The following is a 20,692-nucleotide window of genomic DNA, read 5'->3' as shown; positions in this document are numbered from 1 at the left end:
TCATATACATTTGAAACATTTATTTTATATACGTTTCATATTTTGTTTCAAATAATTTTTTAATGTCACCTACATTTTTTGAAACACATGATTTTTTTAATGTCACAAAGATAATTTTTTAATATGGTATCAACGATGTTTTTAATCAATCTACCAATTGTTTAACACTGTGTTAGCATTTTTTTTTCAAATTCACAATTTTTTAAAAGTTTTGAAGTATTTACTTTCACAACATTTTTGAAGATAAAAATAAAAGGAAAAAAAACAGGAGAAAAAAGGAACTTACCTGGAACCTATACATGAGACGCCCTGACGCGAGCGGTCGCTCCAAGTCAAGTTAGGCGCGCACCCGAAACGTTGGCGGGAGAACATCTCCAATTGCGCGCGAAATTTCCCTGGGCCAGTGGGCCTGCTAGCTGCTCTGCTTGCCACTCCCCATTCCCCAACCCCAAATCCCTAGTCTCACACCTCCCGCGCCGCCGCCGTAGACCACTCCCTTCACAGCTTCCACCTCGCCGTCGACCGCTCCCTTGCCCAGCTCTCCCCAGCGCCACCCTCTCCTTCCCACGTTCTCCCCTCGCGCAGTGACCCCTGCTGCTCCACTCCACATCGCCCACAAGATCGCAGGAATAATCATGTCCTTCGCCGGTGTATCCGTAGTTGCTGCCGGCACGCTGCGCGCAGCCGTCAGCCAAGATCTACGCCGGCTCCAGCGCAGCCGGCAGCGGCAGCTGGTATCACCTGCTTGTGGTGGATGGTTTCTCCCGCATCAAACACCTGCCCAACGGACAGTGCATCAAGGGTTGCTCCTTCACAGCTGGAGGCTATCAATGGGCTCTCGAGCTCTATCACAATGGTGATTACCCAGATGATGCCGGTTTCGTGTCCGTTTGCACTGAGCATGGCGAAAAGCGCCTGTCTGGGCGCATAGATCTGAGCTGGGTGCTTTCTATCATCAATCTAGCAGCACAGCACCATTGCCGTGGACTCAAGGAGGCCTGCCTGGAGTTCCTCAAAGTCCAGTCCGCTCAAGACTTGCGAGGAATCATGGAGACCAGTGAGTGGAAGCACATAGGTGCAACTGATATCTCCATCGTGAACGAGCTCATCACCAAGCTCGCTTCCAAAGCGTAGTTTGTTGTTTGTTATGCTGTGTTTTCACTTAGACTAAAATGCGTCGTTAGGTAGCTGAACTTGTGCAAGGAAATCACTTTGGGCACTTTGTCATTGTATTTTGGAAAGTGCAGACGTACTGTCATTGTGGTTCCTGGAATTGTCTCACTGTATGGGTACCGCGCGCCAGCTGAATGCTTGTCTAGTTGGCATATATAAGAAGTTAACCAGAGTGTAGTGTTGTATGATATAAATCTCTTGTCGATCATGCATTCTGCGTAGTGTTTTAGTGTTGATCTACGCTTGAAAAGCTATATCTAGTATGCAGCTTCAGTTAACCAGAGTCTCTTACTATTTTTATTCGAGCTCACGAACTGTGCAGATCGGTGTTGCATTTGCCCAAGCGAGCTCCCATCGATAATCATGCTTCAACATGACGTCTCCATCTCCGACTGTCGCTCATCACCGGCGGCCACTTCTTGCGGCATGACGTGGTTCCACCTGCCCTGGAGGAGGTTGACGAGCGCCACTGCGGAGACCTTGGTAGCGAGGAGCGACGTCCAGAGCCCAATGCTCCTGCTGGTCCTCTCCCGGTACTTGTGGATGCCACACCGCCATCCCCGGCAGCCAGTGCACCAGCTACCACACGCTCCTCGCCTTCATCACATACTTTCATCTCAAGAACAAGAGATCACAAACCATCACACACTTTCATCAAGAACATTTACAGGAAATCAATGTATTTGTTGATGTGTCTAACTAACCTGTCAGGTCTAAGGAATCCGATGAGCGGCTGGAGCCAGACAAGCCATAGAGGGCGAGCCCGATCTGCTGGTGGGTGTTGTTGAACGTGTTCTCAAAGTTGGTGATCGACAGCGCCGCCGCGACCGACCTGTGGCGACGTGGCAGTAGAAGAGGACCCTGACGGCCTTGGCGATCTTCAGTTGCTCGAGAACCTGATCAACAGCACGCCAGCTGGCATCAGGAAGCCGACCGACGACCAGAGGAGGAAGGTGTGGAGCTTTAGCTGCAGCGACAGCTTGGGCGTCAGCTGCAAAAATAACAGTTCCAATGTTCAACCGAGTATCAATGATAGCAGTTCTGCAGTGACACATTCAGATTCTTGCATCCAAAGTTGGATAGGGACATGGAAAGAATCTCTGAAACTTATTTATAGGTGAGAAAAGGAAAACTTCACAACCATTTTACCTCCAATGGCTGAACGCTCTCGAAGCTTTGGTTCGATCTTTCCAGGCTATCTGAAGAACCATGGATTGAGCTTGCGAGCGAGAGAATCGCACACCCTGACACTGCAGGGAGCAGTCCTTTTCTTACAAACAGTAGCATTGATGCTACCGATTCAGTCTCATTCGGACCTCGCTCGGCAGGAACAAACACCTCCAAAAGATAGTCAAGATCAACGCCTCTTAATAGGCAGCCCAAACAGCTGGAAGACCTGCGGGAGTGCAAGCGGTAAGTTTGGCCAAACATTGCCAAGTGATCTGATAATGCACGGTGTTGTTTCTACTTGAACATGCAGTTTCAGATCTTCAGTGTGTGGCATGATGAATATTTGGTATTTGCAACCTGTCTACCTGGATAATGTGGCAATACTGTATTCTTATATGATATCTTAAATAATTTGTTGAGGATTCTTGCATTTTTTTATTTTTTATTTTTTTTGCGGGTGAAAAATGTATTACTCAACTTGAGAAGTTCATACAGTCAATCGTAGCTAATTCCGTAGCAACCAAAGGCCCAGAACCAATCCAAGTCATGGTTCTACCTTCTAAACGAGCAAACTTAGCTAAACTATCACTAACCTTATTTTGGCTACGAACGATATGAGTAATACATGAATCTGGTCATGTAGTCAAAGATGATGAATTAAAAAAGAACGCTTTTGTGATCAACAAGCAGCTAAAAGCAGGAAGCAATTTATCGTTGGTATTTAATTTTATTGTTGTACTCTGTTAGGACATGGATAGTCAACCTCTCCACAAAACACATGCACCCCGAACATACTGTGAGTTTTTTTCCCCCAGTTTTGTTGTGTTGCCTTAGACACTAATCCCAACCTTTTTTCTTCTTTTACATATTCTTTGACTTTGGGGCTGCAATTGAGGATACAATTCTGTTTTCCTCAACTTAATTAAATATATCTGCACTGTTAAACATCATGTCACGATGGCATAGGTCACGTAGGCTTCGACAGAAGATTGTTAGGAGATAGTTTAGATTCTCTCTAAACCGAATGTATTAATCTCTATCTCTTATTCTTTCCTTGCCTTCCAAGATGTAATCTCTCCAACTACTTGTATGCATATCCAGGGATAAGCCCCTGCTATATAACACGAAGGCGCAGCCCCGAACAGGGTACGACGCTTCCAGCCTATCGCACATGGTATACAGAGCCCCTCTTTTCCATTACATCTAGTTCGCTAGGTTGTTCCTTCCACCAAAGCTCGCCGCCATGTCCTCCTCTGCCGCAGCCAACTCCAACCTCTCGGGCCAGGTCACCGAGAGGCTATACCGCACAAACTACGTCCTCTAGCGCATCCAAATCACCCCGCAGATCAGAGGAGCCGGCTTCTTCGGATACGTGGATGGAACCACGCCAGAGCCGGCCAAGCACGTCGTCACCAAGGACAAGGATGGGAAAGAAGAAACAATTCCCAATCCTCTCCACTCGGTTTGGATCCGAGAAGATCAACAGGTATTGGGCTATCTGTTGAACAATCTGACCAAAGAAGCACTAGTGCAGGTCACCTCCATTGATCATGCGCATGAGCTCTGGGCAGCACTAGCAGGGATGTTTTCCTCACAGTCGCTGTCTAGGGTAAACAATATCCGCATCGCGCTCTCTCATGCACATAAGGGAACGCAGTCCGTGGCGACGTACTTTGCATACATGCGGTCGCTTGCGGATGAGCTTGCTGCTGCGGGCAAGCCTCTTCAAGACGGCGAGCTGGTCTCCTACATCCTTGCCGGCCTCGACATGGAGTACCAGCCCCTCGTCTCCGCCCTCGATGCACGCACACAGCCGGTCACCATCGACGAACTCTTCTCCCAGATGAGCAACTTCGACCAGCGTGTTGCACTCTTCCAGGGGAACGGCGGCTTCAAGTCGTCGGCCAATGCCGCCACTCCCGGCCGTGGTGGTGGCGGCGGCGGATCACGCTACCGCGGGCCACCGCGGAAGAGAAGACCGGCAACAGCGCCAACGCCAACAACAGCAACTTCCGCGGTCCCGGCAACAACAACGGCAGCGGGCGGCCCTCCTACACCAACTCCAAGGGCCGTCGCAACTCCCCCAAGACACTCCCTGATACCATCCGGTGCCAAATTTGTGGCAAACCGGGGCACTCAGCGAAGGATTGCTGGTATCGCTTCGAAGAGGATGACGACTCCTCTCAAGATGAAAAAGTTGCTGGCGGGGCAGAGGCCTCGTATGGAGTCGACACCAACTGGTATGTTGACAGTGGTGCTACAAACCACATCACCGGCGAGTTAGAGAAGGTCACCATGAGGGAGAAATACCGCGGCCCGGAGCAAGTCCATGTCGCAAACGGAGAAGGTATGAGAATAAGTCATATTGGTCACTCAATTATTAAAACCCCTCATCGAAAAATTCATCTTAGAAAAATATTGCATGTCCCTAGAGCTTCCATGAATCTCCTTTCAGTTCATCGCATTGCCATTGATAACCATGTCTTCTTGAGTTTCACCCCTATTTCTTTTTGATTCGAGATCAGGTCACGAAGAAAATCCTCTATCGAGGTAGATGCGTTCGAGGGCTATATCCGTTGATTCCCGTGCTTAGGAGATTCAATAAAACAGCATGTGCGGTCACCAAGTTATCTTCAACCATGAAACAGCATTGTGGCATGATCGTCTAGGGCATGCATCTTTTTCTTTAGTAGAACGAGTGCTTAGGAAAAATAAGCTCCCATATGTTGGAGAGCGTAATGTTGAAACAGTTTGTGATTCTTGCCAAAGAGCTAAAAGTCATCAGTTGCCATATCCTATTTCTATGAGTGTTTCTACTAAACCACTTCAACTTATTTTCTCTGATGTTTGGGGTCCTGCCCCCTCCTCCGTGGGTAGACACACTTATTACGTAAGTTTCATTGATGACTATAGCAAATTCTCTTGGATCTATCTTCTTAAAAAGCGATCCGACGTTTTTCAAGTATTTCAAAATTTCCAAGCACTCGTTGAAAGAAAATTTGATAGCAAGATCATTGTTGTCCAATCCGACTGGGGAGGGGAATACGAAAAGTTGAATTCCTTCTTCCAAAAACTTGGTATTTCTCACCACGTGTCATGCCCTCATGCTCATCAACAGAACGGGTCTGCCGAACGCAAACACCGTCATATAGTAGAGGTTGGTCTCTCTCTTTTAGCCGGCGCATCTATGCCCTTGAAATTCTGGGATGAGGCTTTTCTCACAGCCATGCATATCATAAACATGTTACCTAGTCGTGTCATTAATAATGAAACGCCTATGGAACGTCTCCTTCACACCAAACCTGACTATACCATGCTTCGTGTGTTTGGTTGTGCCTGTTGGCCAAATTTGCGCCCATACAACAAGCATAAACTCATGTTTCGGTCCAAACAGTGTGTGTTCATAGGGTATAGTGCTTAACACAAAGGTGTCAAATGCCTTGATGTCTCTACTGGTCGAGTATATATTTCTCGCGATGTAGTTTTTGATGAGACAAATTCCCCTTCTCTGATCTACATCCAAACGACGGCGCCATCCTACGTCAAGAAATTCTTCTTCTCCCATCTCATCTAACCGGCACTGATCAATGGGGAAATAATTGTGATGATGCAATATTGACTAACCCTCATAACAATAGTTTGGCTGAGCTTTGTGGTGAAACAGGGCAAGAAAACAGTGAAGAAATCATGCAAAATGGTGAAGAAATCACCCTCAATGCGCGACATTTTATGTGTCCAGCTCCAGGGAGCATATCCTCCTCGGGATCATCACCGCCACAGTCTGCCCGCCATCTTCTACGGGATCCGTGCAGCAGCAGGGAACCTGCGCCTCGGGTCCAACGCCAGGAGACAGCAGCGACCGCGCGGGCGCGCCAGGCGACAACCGCGCCTGCAGCGGCGGCAGCCCCGCCTCTGCCACGCGGCCCCCTCCCATTTGCCACCCAGTGGACTCCGACCCGCGCCAATCAGTGCCTGCCGCTGGGCCGCCCCCGAGCCGGTGGCCCACGGGAGTGGACCGCTGCTACGCGCGCCGTTCCACGAATGAGCCGACCGGTCGGTCTGCTACCGGCTCGGGATCCAGCGCAGATCCGTGTCGGCCGGCGCCATCACCACGTCGTGACGAACCGCTGGCAGGGACTGGGTCCAGATTGTGTGCGCCGCCTCACGTCTCTTCTTCATCAGCTGAAGCCACAGAAGATCCCGAGTTGCCATCATCTCCTGCAGGAAGATCTAGCGTAGGATCCCAGGCAGCTGATGGATCTTCTGTGCATTCGGCGGCTGTACCTGTTGCACAAACACGTACACATCTTCAAAAAGGGGTAATTAAACCTGTCAATTACAAGAATATTACCAAGTTTGGCATGGCATGTACCACAGGTGAACCGACCTCCCTGCAAGAAGCATTTGGTGATTTGAAGTGGAGAAGGGCTATGGAAGAAGAATACATGGCTCTTCAGAAGAACAAAACATGGCATCTGGTTCCCCCAAAGCAAGGTAAAAATTTGATAGATTGCAAATGGGTATTCAAAATCAAGAGGAAATCTGATGGAACAATAGATCGCTATAAAGCCAGATTGGTTGCAAAAGGCTTTAAACAAAGGTATGGCATAGACTATGAGGATACCTTTAGTCCAGTTGTAAAATTGCTACCATTCGTCTTGTTCTGTCTATTGTTGTTTCAAGGGGATGGAGTCTCAGACAACTAGATGTACATAACGCGTTTCTTCATGGTGTTCTGGAAGAAGAGGTTTACATGAAACAACCTCCTGGGTTTGAAAACAGAAAATTTCCATCTCATGTCTGCAAGCTTGATAAGGCCATCTATGGGTTGAAGCAAGCCCCTAGAGCATGGTATTCCAGACTCAGTCACAAGCTACAAGCTCTTGGTTTCATTCCTTCCAAGTCTGACACTTCCTTGTTTATATACAATAAGTCAAATACATATATATTTGTACTTATTTATGTGGATGATATAATTGTTACAAGCTCATCTGATCAGGCAGTGACAGGACTATTAAAGGATTTGAGTGCTGAGTTTGCTTTGGAGGATCTTGGAGACTTGCACTTCTTCTTAGGGATCGAGGTAAAGAAACATGGTAATGATCTTCATCTCTCTCAAGAAAAGTATGCTACTGACTTAGTCAAACGAGTAGGGTTGCAAGGTTGTAAACCATCACCTACTCCTTTATCTAGTTCAGAAAAGTTGTCACTTATTGAAGGAGATCCCTTGAATCAAGAGGATAGCACAAACTACAGAAGTCTGGTAGGTGCACTTCAATATTTGATGCTTACAAGACCAGATATTTCATTTGCTGTTAATAAAGTATGCCAGTTCCTTCATGCTCCTACAATAGTTCATTGGACTGCAGCTAAACGCATAGTCAGATATATCAAAAACACTCTGAACACTGGTCTTACTTTCAGCAAGTCTCCATCAACTCTGGTTAGTGCTTTTTCTGACTCTGACTGGGCAGGATGTCTGGATGATAGACGGTCTACAGGTGGGTTTGCAATCTTCTTTGGACCCAATCTCATATCTTGGTGTGCCAAGAAACAAGCCACAGTATCCAGATCCAGTACAGAAGCAGAGTATAAAGCATTAGCAAATGCAACTGCAGAAATCATATGGGTTCAGTCTTTGCTCAAAGAGCTTGGTATAAGAAGAATCCCAGCACCATGCTTCTGGTGTGACAATCTTGGTGCCACGTATCTTTCTGCGAATCCAGTCTTTCATGCTAGAACAAAACATATTGAGATTGATTTCCACTTTTTCAGAGAACGTGTTGCTAATAAGTAGTTGGAAATTCGGTTTATTCATTCAAGCGATCAGCTTGCAGATGGCTTTACCAAGGCGTTACCTACACGGAGTTTTGAAGAGTTTAAGCGTAATCTCAACTTGTCCAAGTTGTGATTAAGGGAGGGTGTTAAACATCATGTCACGATGGCATAGGTCACGTAGGCTTCGACAGAAGATAGTTAGGAGATAGTTTAGATTCTCTCTAAACCGAATGTATTTATCTCTATCTCTTATTCTTTCCTTGCCTTCCAAGATGTAATCTCTCCAACTACTTGTATGCATATCCAGGGATAAGCCCCTGCTATATAACACGAAGGCGCAGCCCCGAACAGGGTACGACGCTTCCAGCCTATCGCACATGCACATCAATGAGGTGGGTGCAGCTAGCAATTAAATATGTACAATGTTCTCTTGTGAGGTACTCCTCTGTATCAAAATGTAAGGCGTTTTTCCAATTCGAATTGAACTGCAAAAATGTCTTATGTTTTGGTACAGAGGTAGTAATAGATATTGATACTGCAGCTGAGTTTTATTATGCAAATTGTTGCACCATGCTTTTATAGCAAATTCTAACATAACCACCCATAGAATGATACAGACGTTATCCGCAAGCACTAGACTGAATTTCAGCTTTACTACTTCTATCATATTTTTCACATTTGTTCCTCTTGTATTCAACTGCAACAAAATAACCGACACTTCTTTGAGGTCGTGTTTTAATCCTCAAAAGGAATTCACGGTCATGGTATTTTCTGTTTTTTTTTCCTCACTGAATCACCTTGAGCATTGAAAGGGCATGCAAAGAAGCTGGTGTCGATATAACTCTGACATGGTGCCATGTTGAGGTTGCAGATCTAGCTTTTCAGGAAAATTTATTCTCACAAATATTGACTTTCCACAACCAGATTATTCTTACCAAGTTAAAAACAATTTGATTTTTTTTACTATAAGTTAAGGTGCAAAATGAAGATGTGTATTGTCCTGAACTTAACATGATATTATTCTTCAGCTTCCACTGCTCTCTCATGCATATGCCTTCCCATCAGATTACTATGATGGGAATCAAAACAATTTCATAAGCTTTTGATTATTCTTTCTTTTTGAACTGTTACAAGTGAGTTGTGGGGTCATTTGTATCTTTTTGGTTCAATATAAGGCGCACTCCAGATTTCTGGTTATGCCAATTCTTACTCTTTTCTTTTCACCTCTCTTCTTATATTTCCTGTTACTATATTGCTTACGGTGTAAACTGTAATTGCGCTTCAACATGATCTATATATTGAATCATGTTATTAGATTTGCAATTCTCTCTTTTTTAAGCAAGCCCCCCCCCCCCCCCCTCCTCCTATTTTGCCATATTTTTGTACTCATCAGATATTTCTTATACTTTTGTCATTTTATTACTTTCTATTTAATATTTCCTATACTTTTTTCATTGGTTATATATTATTACTGTGATTTATATATTGAACTATTACTTTTTTCATTTTATTTTTATTCATTTTTACTTTCTTTTTAATATTTTCTTATACTTTTGTATTTTGTATGTTCTTTATGTTTCTTATTGGATAGTCCTCTAGTCTTTGTTTTATTTTCCTTTATGTTTTTGTTAAGATTAAGACATACAATTGTTTGAAAATATATTAATAAAATATGAATAAATTATTTACTTATAAATATTTTTATTTTCATAGTATTTATTTATTATTTTATATGGATGTGAAATAGGTTTTTTACATGTTGAATATTTTTATTTGTGTACTTTTTACTAGCAGAATAATGCATTTGTTCATGTATGCCAAACAAACTATTCACATAACTCCTATAAATGTTTCCAATAGATAAAACATGGTTCGTACAATTTTTAAAATGTGTTCCATAATCCATGATACTAGTTCATTATGTAATGAAAATGTTCATGTAACTCGTTAAAAAAATAATTCTTCATTCCATGGTTTATTGTTCATTCTTTTTATTTTAATTTATTGTCTTCATGAGACCAAACGACACTGAGATATGATCTCGAGCTTACACCAGTATAATTGGTATTGGAATCTAAACAAAAAAAATTGAAAATAATCTTTGCTTCTTTTGCTCGGTTGAAGATGGCCACGTAAAAACTTTGAATCAAATTGGATATAAATAAACGCATTATTTTGAATTGTTTGCTAACTTTTGTTAGGGCGAAGACGTCCATGCCTAGTATAGATTTTGAATCAAATTAATTTGAATTATTCTTTCACTTTTTGAAGTATACCAAGTTCGAACTTAGTCACACCAAACTGCAACTATGCTCTCTATTTGCGAAAAGGACCCAACTCTGCTATAAAGATTCGCCATAAGTACAAAGCACCTCAAACATAATAAAAATTACATTGATGTCTATGGACCATCGCCGCAACACGAACGAGGAGCCAACGCGTCGATGTCGCTGCTCCCATACTGGAGTCGGCCTGACCTGGTCACTACTAGGAAAAGGCCTACTAATGGCGTACTAGTTTTGCCTACTAATGGCGCATTACCAGTGCGCCATTAGTATCACGCCACTAGAGTTTTTTTACTAATGGCGCATCACTGGTGCGTCATTAGTATATGGTATACTAATGGCGCACCTGGCAGTGCGCCATTAGTTTTGCCCACAGTGCGCCATTAGTGTCTTATATACTAATGGCGCATGACATGGTAGTGCGCCATTAGTAACAATTTTTTTATTTTTTTTCCTTAATCTCAAGTCACTATTTCACCTATGAGATATCCAACACATATATATACAACAAGCATTCATATAACAATCATAGCCAACACACAAGTTCCATCATATATACATACATAGCCAACACACAATTTCCATCATATATACATACATAGCCAACACACAAGTTCCATCATATATACATACATAGCCAACACATAGTTCCATCGTTACATATTACAAAAGTTTCACATTGTTCATCCAACACCGTTATCCATCAAATCACAAAAGTTTCACATTGATACAAAATAAAAACACAAATGGAAAAGAAGCACTCCATCCACGCAAGCTTCCGTCAATTAAATCAAATCTGCAAAATGATAAACAAGAAGTTAGAAGAAGAAAAAGAAGAAGACTAGAAGAATACTAGAAGAAGAACACTAGAAGAAGAATAAGAAGAGTTTTGGAAAAGAAGAAGAATAAGAAGAAGACTATAAGCTTATTATGTAAACTTGATCATTTTGTGCTAACATAAGTTATTTTGGAGCTAACCTATAGGAAACTAAGCATATAAGCTCTAAGTTAGTATATTAGAGCCAACTTAGGTAAAATGAAGCTAACCTATGTCATTTTGGAAAAGAAGAAGAATAAGAAAAAGACTATAAGCTTATTATGTAAACTTGATCATTTTGTGCTAACATAAGTTATTTTGGAGCTAACCTATAGGAAACTAAGCATATAAGCTCTAAGTTAGTATATTAGAGCCAACTTAGGTAAAAATGAAGCTAACCTATAGGAAACTAAGCATATTAGAGATAACATAGGTAACTAAGTATATATATATCATTTTGGATAACTAACCTATTGGAGACCTGACATACCTGACAAAGTTCAGTTCTCATGCATTGTTTTTCTCCTTCTTCTCCTTCCTCTCCCTGATGCGCTTAGAGCGGCGAGGCGGTGGAGGCAGTGGAGGCAGTGGGATGTAGTCTTCTACCACAATTGGCATGGTCATGTCGCCCAGCTGTGGGATCGCCGGCGCCACCACCGGTGCGTGGTCATTGCCAGGCACCACCACCATCGCGAGGCCACCTTCAGGCACGACTATCGCTAGGTCATCCTCAGCCACCTCCATCTCTTGCCCATGGTCAGCCACCACCATCTCTTGCCCTTGGTCAGCCACCATCAGCGCTGGGTCATCCTCAGCCTGATGCCCATCGTCATCCTGCAGCTCCTCATCCTCACTCTGCTCCTCTTCTCCCACACTCCAGTCCGGATCATCCTTCTTGTTGTCTATGCTGCTGCCAGAATCGTTGCTGCTTTCGCTACAGCCATAGTCGCTGCTGCTTTGGCTGTAGCCAGTGTCGTTGCTGCTGCTCCCATTACCTGTCCAAAATGCAACAATGACCGTTAACAATCGATGTCAGACAAAGCCAAATGTAGAGGAATAAGAAGAGGCAGAACATACCGGCATCATCATCGGCAGCGTAGCGCATGCGACACATAGTCGTGTTGAACACCTTCACGATGAGCATGTTGGCGTCATCGTCGTACCTGAAGAGAAGGAAGTACCCCAGCCGCAGGTCGTAGGCACGGTAGAACTTCTCCCACCCACGAGACAAGTACATGTGGCCCTTCTTGATCACCAACTGCACATCCCACTGCCTGCGAAACCCGTTGCTGGCCTGTCGCAGCTTCACATTATTTGGCGGATCTTCACCCATCAGCATGTTCATAAAACTATCAGGCAGCCTGAGTGATGTAGCAAACAACAGATATCATAATGAGATGGGTGAAGGGGAGATCTCTCGTTTTATATACCTGCGTCATGGATGATACTGAAGCCTCAAGTATGATAGTGAAGAACTCGGAAGCATCCAACTCGTACTACGGTGTCGCAGATCGGCGGTGGCTGCTTCCCGCCATCTCTGATAAGCAGCAGAAGAGACCAATTAGTACCCTTACAACAGATCATAAAACATGCATGATAACAGGCATTAGTCGCAAGTACCCCATATGTCCTATTTTTAGCAAAGTAATGCTAAAATTCACGAAAAATTTCAGCATTACCTTTGCTGAAAATAGGACATATGGAGTACCCGAATTTGCCGGAACGGAAGTTAATCGACATTCCGGCAAACTCAAGGGCCTCTCGGGGTACCTACAACATCATCACAAGTACAGCAGCAGCAGCAGTGAATACAGGCATAACAGCAGCAAAACTATATATTTTTATGCAGTAAACAAACGAACACTAAGAGTAGAATGTTCTTGCAACAAACATTATTGTGTGACATCGAAAGGCATCACTCTGCTTAAAGGGAAGGATGACTTAAGTGGCAGATGTATATGATTGCACCACTTGATCTGCACTTCTCTATATTATATGATGTACTGAAGAACTTGAGCAAAAAAAGATAAATAGGAACATATTTCTCACCTTGGAGGTGTTGCTGCTGCTGCACTGTCTGCTGTAGCCAGCGAATTAAGTTAGCTTGTATTTGGGCTTGCTTTTCCTTCTAAGCTCTCTGCATCTATAACACAGAATAAGAGGGGAACTTGACAACTAGCTGGAGCATATATTTCAGGATCTTCTAATGGGGGGTTGTTTAGTTTCCTAGTTCCATGCTTTTGTTGGACAAGTTAGAAATGAAGGTCCCCTAAAATGGTATTTGATTAGTGGGCAAGCCCACAGATTTACAAATCCACTGAAACACTAAGAACATTTGGTTCAATAATAAACAATTTTTATTGGTTCACTTTCCTACATCATGCACAACAAGTTGAATTAGCCTAGAAAATTAAACCAAGGCTTTATGCAGACAAACAAGTTGAAATACTTCATGTACATGAAACAAAGAGGATCCAGTTACATTCAATTGTTGTGAGCATGGAATCAAATGAAACTCATTACTCTACATGGCATAGTCTATCATGTACATGAAAGAATGATGATCCAATTGCAGTTTATATTTGTAATTGACTAAAATAAGTACTGTAGGAGTATCTTTTTTATACCTGTTGTAGGAGTATCTATATATACAAAAGTTAATCATTATGCTTGCGAGATCAGAGTAACCAAATTTATTCAGCTGACCTCTCTACAAATTCATGGCGGGTGGACACAAAAGCCCACTTCTAAAGAACTATAATGATCTGTTTGAATTACTAATTAATAATATAAACTGGAACAGGAGCTCAAGTTTCTTGGACACAAGTTGACCATGCAGCAACTACATGAGCAAAGCATTACTATCTGTGACAAAACCTAGAAGCTTGATACAAAACGTTTTGAACTGCAGAGACAACAAATCAACTTTGAATATTTTCTAAGTACAAACCAGCAATATCTAGGAACTAACAAAATTGTAACATCAAAACAAGAAATCATAAAAACACTAAATACAGGCCAAAGCAAATGATATGGCAGCTAACATGTACATTCACTAGAAATATAAGACATTTCCTACTATAGTAATACAGTAAAACTACTGTATCTGCAACATAAAACTACTGTATCTGCAACATAAAACTACAACAACATAAAACTACTGTATCTACAATAGTAGAAAGATTAATACAGTAATACACAAGAGATTAGTCAGTTTTACCTGGCTGTTTACTGCTGCTGCCGCGCTGCAGGGGCGGAGGAAGGGGCGCCGCCGGTGGAAAGGGCGAGGCCGAGGACGGCGTGGGGCTTGAGGGCCTGCGGCCTGGTGAGGCCGACGAGGTGGTCGTCCCCGACGCCGGCGGAGCTAGGGTTCAGGGAGATGGCGGGCGGCGCTGAGGGGACGGGGCGGTGGAGAGGGGGTAGGGGGAGGTCGCGGGAGAAGAGAGGAGGAGGCGGGCGGGGGCGCAGCTTCGGGGCTGGAGGGGCCTGTACCGGAGGCGGGGCAGCGGAGGGTTCGGCTGGCTGGGCGCGCCCGCGGCGGCGGGCCGGTAGCGGTGGCGGTGGCTAGGAACCCTAGCTGTCGCGCTCGGGAGGGAGGGGGCGCAGGCGGGGCCGTGGGTGGAGGGGGACGGCGAGGGCGCGGGCGCGGACGAAGGGGGGACGGTGAGGGAGGTGGTCGGCGGCGAAGGGTGGTCGGGTGCACGGCTGGGGACGGCGGGTGAGATGAGGCGGGGAGGGATTAGAGTGTGGATTGGGGACTGAGGATTTTACTGTGGGGGAGGCTTAGCAATGGCGCACCACCCGGGGGTGCGCCATAAGTACATCCATATCAATGGCGCACCACAGAAGGGTGCGCCATAAGTAATTTAATCTAGCCTGACTTGTCTTATATACCACCTAACCCTATCTACAATAGAACCCTCCCACTAGCTCGACTGGTCAGTACGCAGCACACACATCAGGGGGTCCTGGGTTCGATTCCCAGGCTCCCCAATACTTTTTTATGCATTTTAAATCCTGTTTGATATTTATTTGTGTTTAAATATGTTCGAACTTGTTTAAATCATAACAGTAATATTTTTTTATAAAAATAGTAATAATTTTTTAAAAAAATATCATTGGCGGCGGTGGTGGACCGGGGGGAAGGTGCGAGGGTGCCCATTGGCGGCGGTGGAGTGGGGGAGGGTGCGGGGGCCGGGTGCTCGTCAGCGGTGGTGGAGCGGGGGAGGGTTGTGGTGGGTCGTCGGCGGCGGTGGAGCTAGCGGGGGAGGGTGCGGGTGGGATCGAGATCGAGATCAAAAAGAACCCGCCCACTAGCCCGACTGGTCAGTACGCAGCACACACACCAGGAGGTCCTGGGTTCGATTCCCAGGCTCCCCAATATTTTTTTTATGCATTTTAAATCCTGTTTGATATTTATTTGTGTTTAAATATGTTCAAACTTGTTTAAATCATAACAGTAATATTTTTTTATAAAAACAGTAATAATTTTTTAAAAAATATGTTCAAATTTGTTACTTGGAAATATCATCGGCAGCGGCGGTGGAGCGGGGGGAGGGTGCGGGGGGTGCCCGTTGGCGGCGGTGGAGCGGGGGAGGGTGCGGGGGACCGAGTGCTCGTCGGCGGCGGTGGAGCGGGGGAGGGTTGCGGTGGGTCGTCGGCGGCGGTGGAGCTAGCGAGGGAGGGTGTGGGGGGTGCTCGTTGGCGGCGGTGGAGCGGGGAAGGGTGCGGGGGGGGGGTGCTCGTCGGCGGCGGTGGAGCGGGGGAGAGTTGCGGTGGGTCGTCGGCGGCGATGGAGCTAGCGGGGGAGGGTGCGGTTGGGATCGAGATCGAGATCAAAAAGTGTCCATGAAAATATACACGGTGCGTCATTAGCAGTTTTGCAAAAAAGTAAAAAAAAAATATACTAATGGCGCACTGCTTACAAGGTGCGCCATTACTTGTTAGAACTAGTAATGGCGCACTTTGGCGTCATGCGCCATTAGAATGTATGGAAAAATAAAAAAAATTCAATACTAGTGGCGCACCGTGTGCCTGGTGCGCCATTAGTGTCTTCCTTACTAACGGCGCACCTCCAACCGGTGCGCCATTAGTATATAGTAGTGGCGCACTGCTTACCTGGTGCGCCATTAGTATCAATCCTATCTATAGCCCTTTTCCTAGTAGTGGGTCGAGGAAAGGTGTCGGTGTCAAAACCGGCGGATCTCGGGTAGGGGGTCCCAAACTGTGCGTCTAGGCGGATGGTAACAGGAGACAAGGGACATGATGTTTTACTCAGGTTCGGGCCCTCTTGATGGAGGTAAAACCCTACGTCCTGCTTGATTAATATTGATGATGTGTGTTACAAGAGTAGATCTACCACGAGATCAAGGAGGCTAAACCCTAGAAGCTAGCCTATGGTATGATTGTTATTCGTCCTATGGACTAAAGCCATCCGGTTTATATAGACACCGGAGAGGGCTAGGGTTACACAGAGTCGGTTACAATGGTAGGAGATCTACATATCCGTATCGCCAGGCTTGCCTTCCACGCCAAGGAAAGTCCCATCCGGACACGGGACGAAGTCTTCAATCTTGTATCTTCATAGTCTTGGAGTTCGGCCGATCACGATAGTCCGGCTATCCGGACACCCCCTAGTCCGGAACTCCCTCAGTAGCCCCTGAACCAGGCTTCAATGACGACGAGTCCGGCGCGCATGTTGTTTTCGGCATTGCAAGGCAGGTTCTTCCTCCAAATAATTTATAGAAGATTGTGAACATCAGGATAGTGTCCGACTCTGCAAAAATAAATTCCACGTACCACCGTAGAGAGAATAATATTACACAAGTTCAACCTGCTGATGTATTTTGTGGCGTGACATCACACCACTACCAAGCCTTTACTCAAATCATTTTTGTTGTTCCGCCTCAGCGCGTTTAGCGAAGCGGTTTCCTTGGCACGTCTTGTCGAAGCAGAGATCGTGTTCCCCTTATTCCGGGATTCCCATCAATACGGACGTGGGTAACCCAACCGCGCCATTGATTGTGACGCTTGGGAGATAAGCGAGTTTTACCAGGCCGGTGGGGACACATGTTTTTGTCCGCCCATATAAGGGGATAAAGATCCAACCCTTTTACCTGCGCCTTCTTCCTCCTTGGCTTATCCATCTCCGCGAACTCGAGCTCCAGCGCCCAAGTCCGCACTTCTCACCTCAACCTTCTCCAACTATGTCCGGAGTGGGAGGCAAGTGGATGGCCTCCTCCGTCACGGAGGGGCAGATCCAGAAGCTGCGCGACGCCGGATATTTGTCAAGTGACGTCGCGCATCGGCTCCCCGACGAGGGAGATCCCTTTGTCCGGGGGCTCATGTTCTACTACGGCCTAGATTTCCATGATCTGGCCCTGAATTTCATCCTCAACATCTCGGCGTTTATCGTCGTGTGCGAGGCCTTCCTCTGCATCCAGCCCCACTTCGGCTTGTGGCTCAAGACCTTCAGTGTCAAGCCGAAGGTTGTGAAGGGCAGCCAAGCGGAGTGCGGAGGCGCCATGGTGGGCAGGATGTCCCACGTAACGTGGCTGGAGGGCACTTTCATGGAAACCATTAAGGGGTGGCAATCGGGGTGGTTCTACATCACCGAGCCGCGTGACCCTGATTGGGCAGCGGCCCCCGAATTCAGATCCGGCATCCCTACACGGCTCACCTCCTAGAAAGAGAGTGGCCGGATCTAGGGGGATTCGGAGGAGCTGACCGGACTCCAAGCCTGTATCCAGAAGCTGGTGGACAAGAAGCTCAAGCTTGTCAACGTAGTCCAGGTCATGCTCATCCGCCGGATTCTCCCGTGCCAACGACGGGGCTTCAACATGTGGGAGTTCGATCTGGCGCAGCACCAGACTCTGAGCGGGCTCTTCGACTCTACGTACGAAGATGTCTGGAAGGTGCTGTTCAAGGGCACCGAGGCTCCCGCATCCGCTACCGAAGATCGCGGATTCCGCTTGCAGCGTCCAGCTGACGAGGTAAGCGATTTTGCCACTTGTTTTCCATAGTTTGACTCTATGCGGGATCTAAACTCCCTTTACCTTTGACAGGACTGGCTGGCGAAGGCCGAACGGACTATCTGTCCGGCCCCATTGCCAGAGAACCCAGCGGACGCCCGCCTAACGGGGCTGCTGGCTCCGGCACCCCACGTGGTGCCGGAGAAGAAGGCCACGGGGACTCGGAAGAGTTCCCGTTTTCAGGTGCTATCAGATGATGAATCCGAGGCCGACTCCTCCCACCAAGGCGAGGAGGAGAAGAAAGGCTCTCCCCCAGCGGGGGGGAGGGAAGAAAAGGAGGGCCTCCCCAACAAGGGAGGCCGAAGGGTCCAAGAAGGGAAAAACTCTTCCCCCGGACTGCCCTGCCAACGCCAGTGACGACGACGAGGACTGGCCTCCAAGGGCCAAGCCCCTGGCGAGATCGTAAGTATCCGGACTCCCGAATAACTTCAAGGTTTTTCCTTTTCGCCACATAATGTCTTTCTAAGCCGCATACAACCCTGCAGTCCACCCAAGGATGATCTTCCCGCTTCGTCGAGCGGGTCCTTAGGTGCGTCGGATATGGATTCTCTTTCGACTGCCTCCACCCCCCGTGACGCGGACGATGCCGAGGTGGGATCCCAGGAAGGGACCCACCAGGAGGAGGAGGCCCCGGAGGTGTCGCAGGACAACCTCCCGGACTTTGCACCGGACTCGGCCCCGGAACCCACAGTGGCTCCGGAGTCCGGCGGGCGACCCCTTCGTAAGAAGGGCAAGACCGTGACGCCGGCAGCCTCCGTCCAACCGGAGGCGCCGGATAGCTTGCTGGAGGCGCTCAATGGCGCCTCCATCAAAGAGGAACACCGCACTGTTATGAGTGCGGTGATTCAGAAGGTGCAGCTCGCCAAGAGCGGGCTGACCGAAGCCTGCAGCAGCCTTCTAACAGGCTTTGAGGTGAGAATTTCGATATGTATAAAATGGTACCGCATAGACAGTAGCCCCTGATGCTCGGTTCGGTGTTCAGAAAGAAAAGCCGGACTGAGGATCTAAAAAGATATATGCATGAGTCATAAAAAATATGTCAATATGGGATTGCAGGCTGCGCTACTGACCTCTGCCGCACTGACTGCGGAGGTCAATACTTTGAAGGAAAACCTCGAGCGGTCCGAGAACGAGCTCGGCCGTGCCAAGAAGTAGCTCGAGGACAAGGAAGGTGAGTAACACCTTATTAAAATTGTACCTTACAGAAAAGGATTTTGGTTGCAAAAAGAATGACAAGGATAACGTGGATATTGCAGGGGCCACTAACGAGGTGGCGACCCTGAAATAGGCGGTGGCCGCGGCCGAACGCAATGCGGTCGCGGAGCGCACCGAGCGAGAGAAGCAGAAGGCGCGGGTGGCGGAGGTACAGCAAGAGCTCCAGGATCTCGTGAAAAAACATGAGAGCCTGGAGCATGACTCAAAGACTCGAGAGTCTGAGCTTGCAACGGCTCTTGAGAGTGCCAAAGCCGCTAAGGCCGAAGCCTACAAGGCCCTCCAGGAGATTGAGGCGGTGAAGAAAATAGTAGCGGGTAAGGCATTTTTCATGCAAAGTAAGCATGTGAGTGTTAATTACCTGTTGCTTACCCGAATTCGGAGCTCTCCAGGAGCATTCGCAGATCTTCCTTGCAGCGTGTCCGATGCTGCCGCATTCTACCGGGCCGAGGAGGGGAGCTCGACGGAGAAGGTCTTCTGGTCTCAGTATGCTGAGGCCGGACATCCGGTGCCCCTTAGCGACCAGCTGAAGCAGTTGGTCGAGCTCCACAAGGCGGCCGAACAGGCCATGAAGGGCCTCATAGTTCGGCTGTGGCCTAAGGAGGCCATGCCTGGGAGCTACTTCGGCCTGGTGCGGCGGCTGGTGGATATGCGTGCCTGTGGGTTGAAGTCATCAAGCACTCCGCCTATATTGAGGGTGCCCGTCGGGCCCTTGCCCGCGCAAAGGTGCACTGGGGCAAGATGGATGCCCAGAAGCTTGTGACGGACCCGCCACCAGAGGGCAAGGAGCATCGCACGCCCGAGATGTATTATAAGAGTGTGCTGAAGGGCGCCCGCACTATTGCGGGGGAGTGCTCCAAAGATGTAATTTTTGAGTAGACTCGCATTTTGTTATCCTATGCGCTGAAGACTTAGTTCATATGCGCTAAGCAACGCTTGTTAATTTAAAATATTACCTTATGTGCGGCTGTTTATCAAATCTGAGAGATGGCAAGTCGTCGGCTTCAGCCCCCATGCCACGAGTGCTGGGGTGTTCGGGATAAACTTGAGCACTCTTGTTCCCATTTTTGGGTCCATCTAGGGAGGCGCTCAACACAGCGAACAAGGCAACCGGACTTATAATGCTTGAACACTCTCACTTAGCCATAGAATTCTATAATTTTAAATTTCGGCGAAGCCCCTAGTCTTCGGAAGGCCGAATTTGGGGCGCTATCCACGCCTGGGCC

General features: G+C 46.9%; 1 pseudogene; it reads right to left on the bottom strand.

Moving 5' to 3' along the window:
* Positions 1–1,541: 1,541 nt before the first annotated feature.
* LOC123081836 (cytochrome b561 domain-containing protein At2g30890-like) lies at positions 1,542–2,572 on the bottom strand (annotated as a pseudogene).
* Positions 2,573–20,692: the final 18,120 nt, after the last annotated feature.

Source organism: Triticum aestivum, chromosome 1B (assembly GCF_018294505.1).
Source record: "Triticum aestivum cultivar Chinese Spring chromosome 1B, IWGSC CS RefSeq v2.1, whole genome shotgun sequence".
NCBI classification, from domain to species: Eukaryota; Viridiplantae; Streptophyta; class Magnoliopsida; order Poales; family Poaceae; genus Triticum; species Triticum aestivum.
Note: the sequence above shows the minus strand (reverse complement) of the source record. Positions and strands in the feature narration are given on the sequence as shown.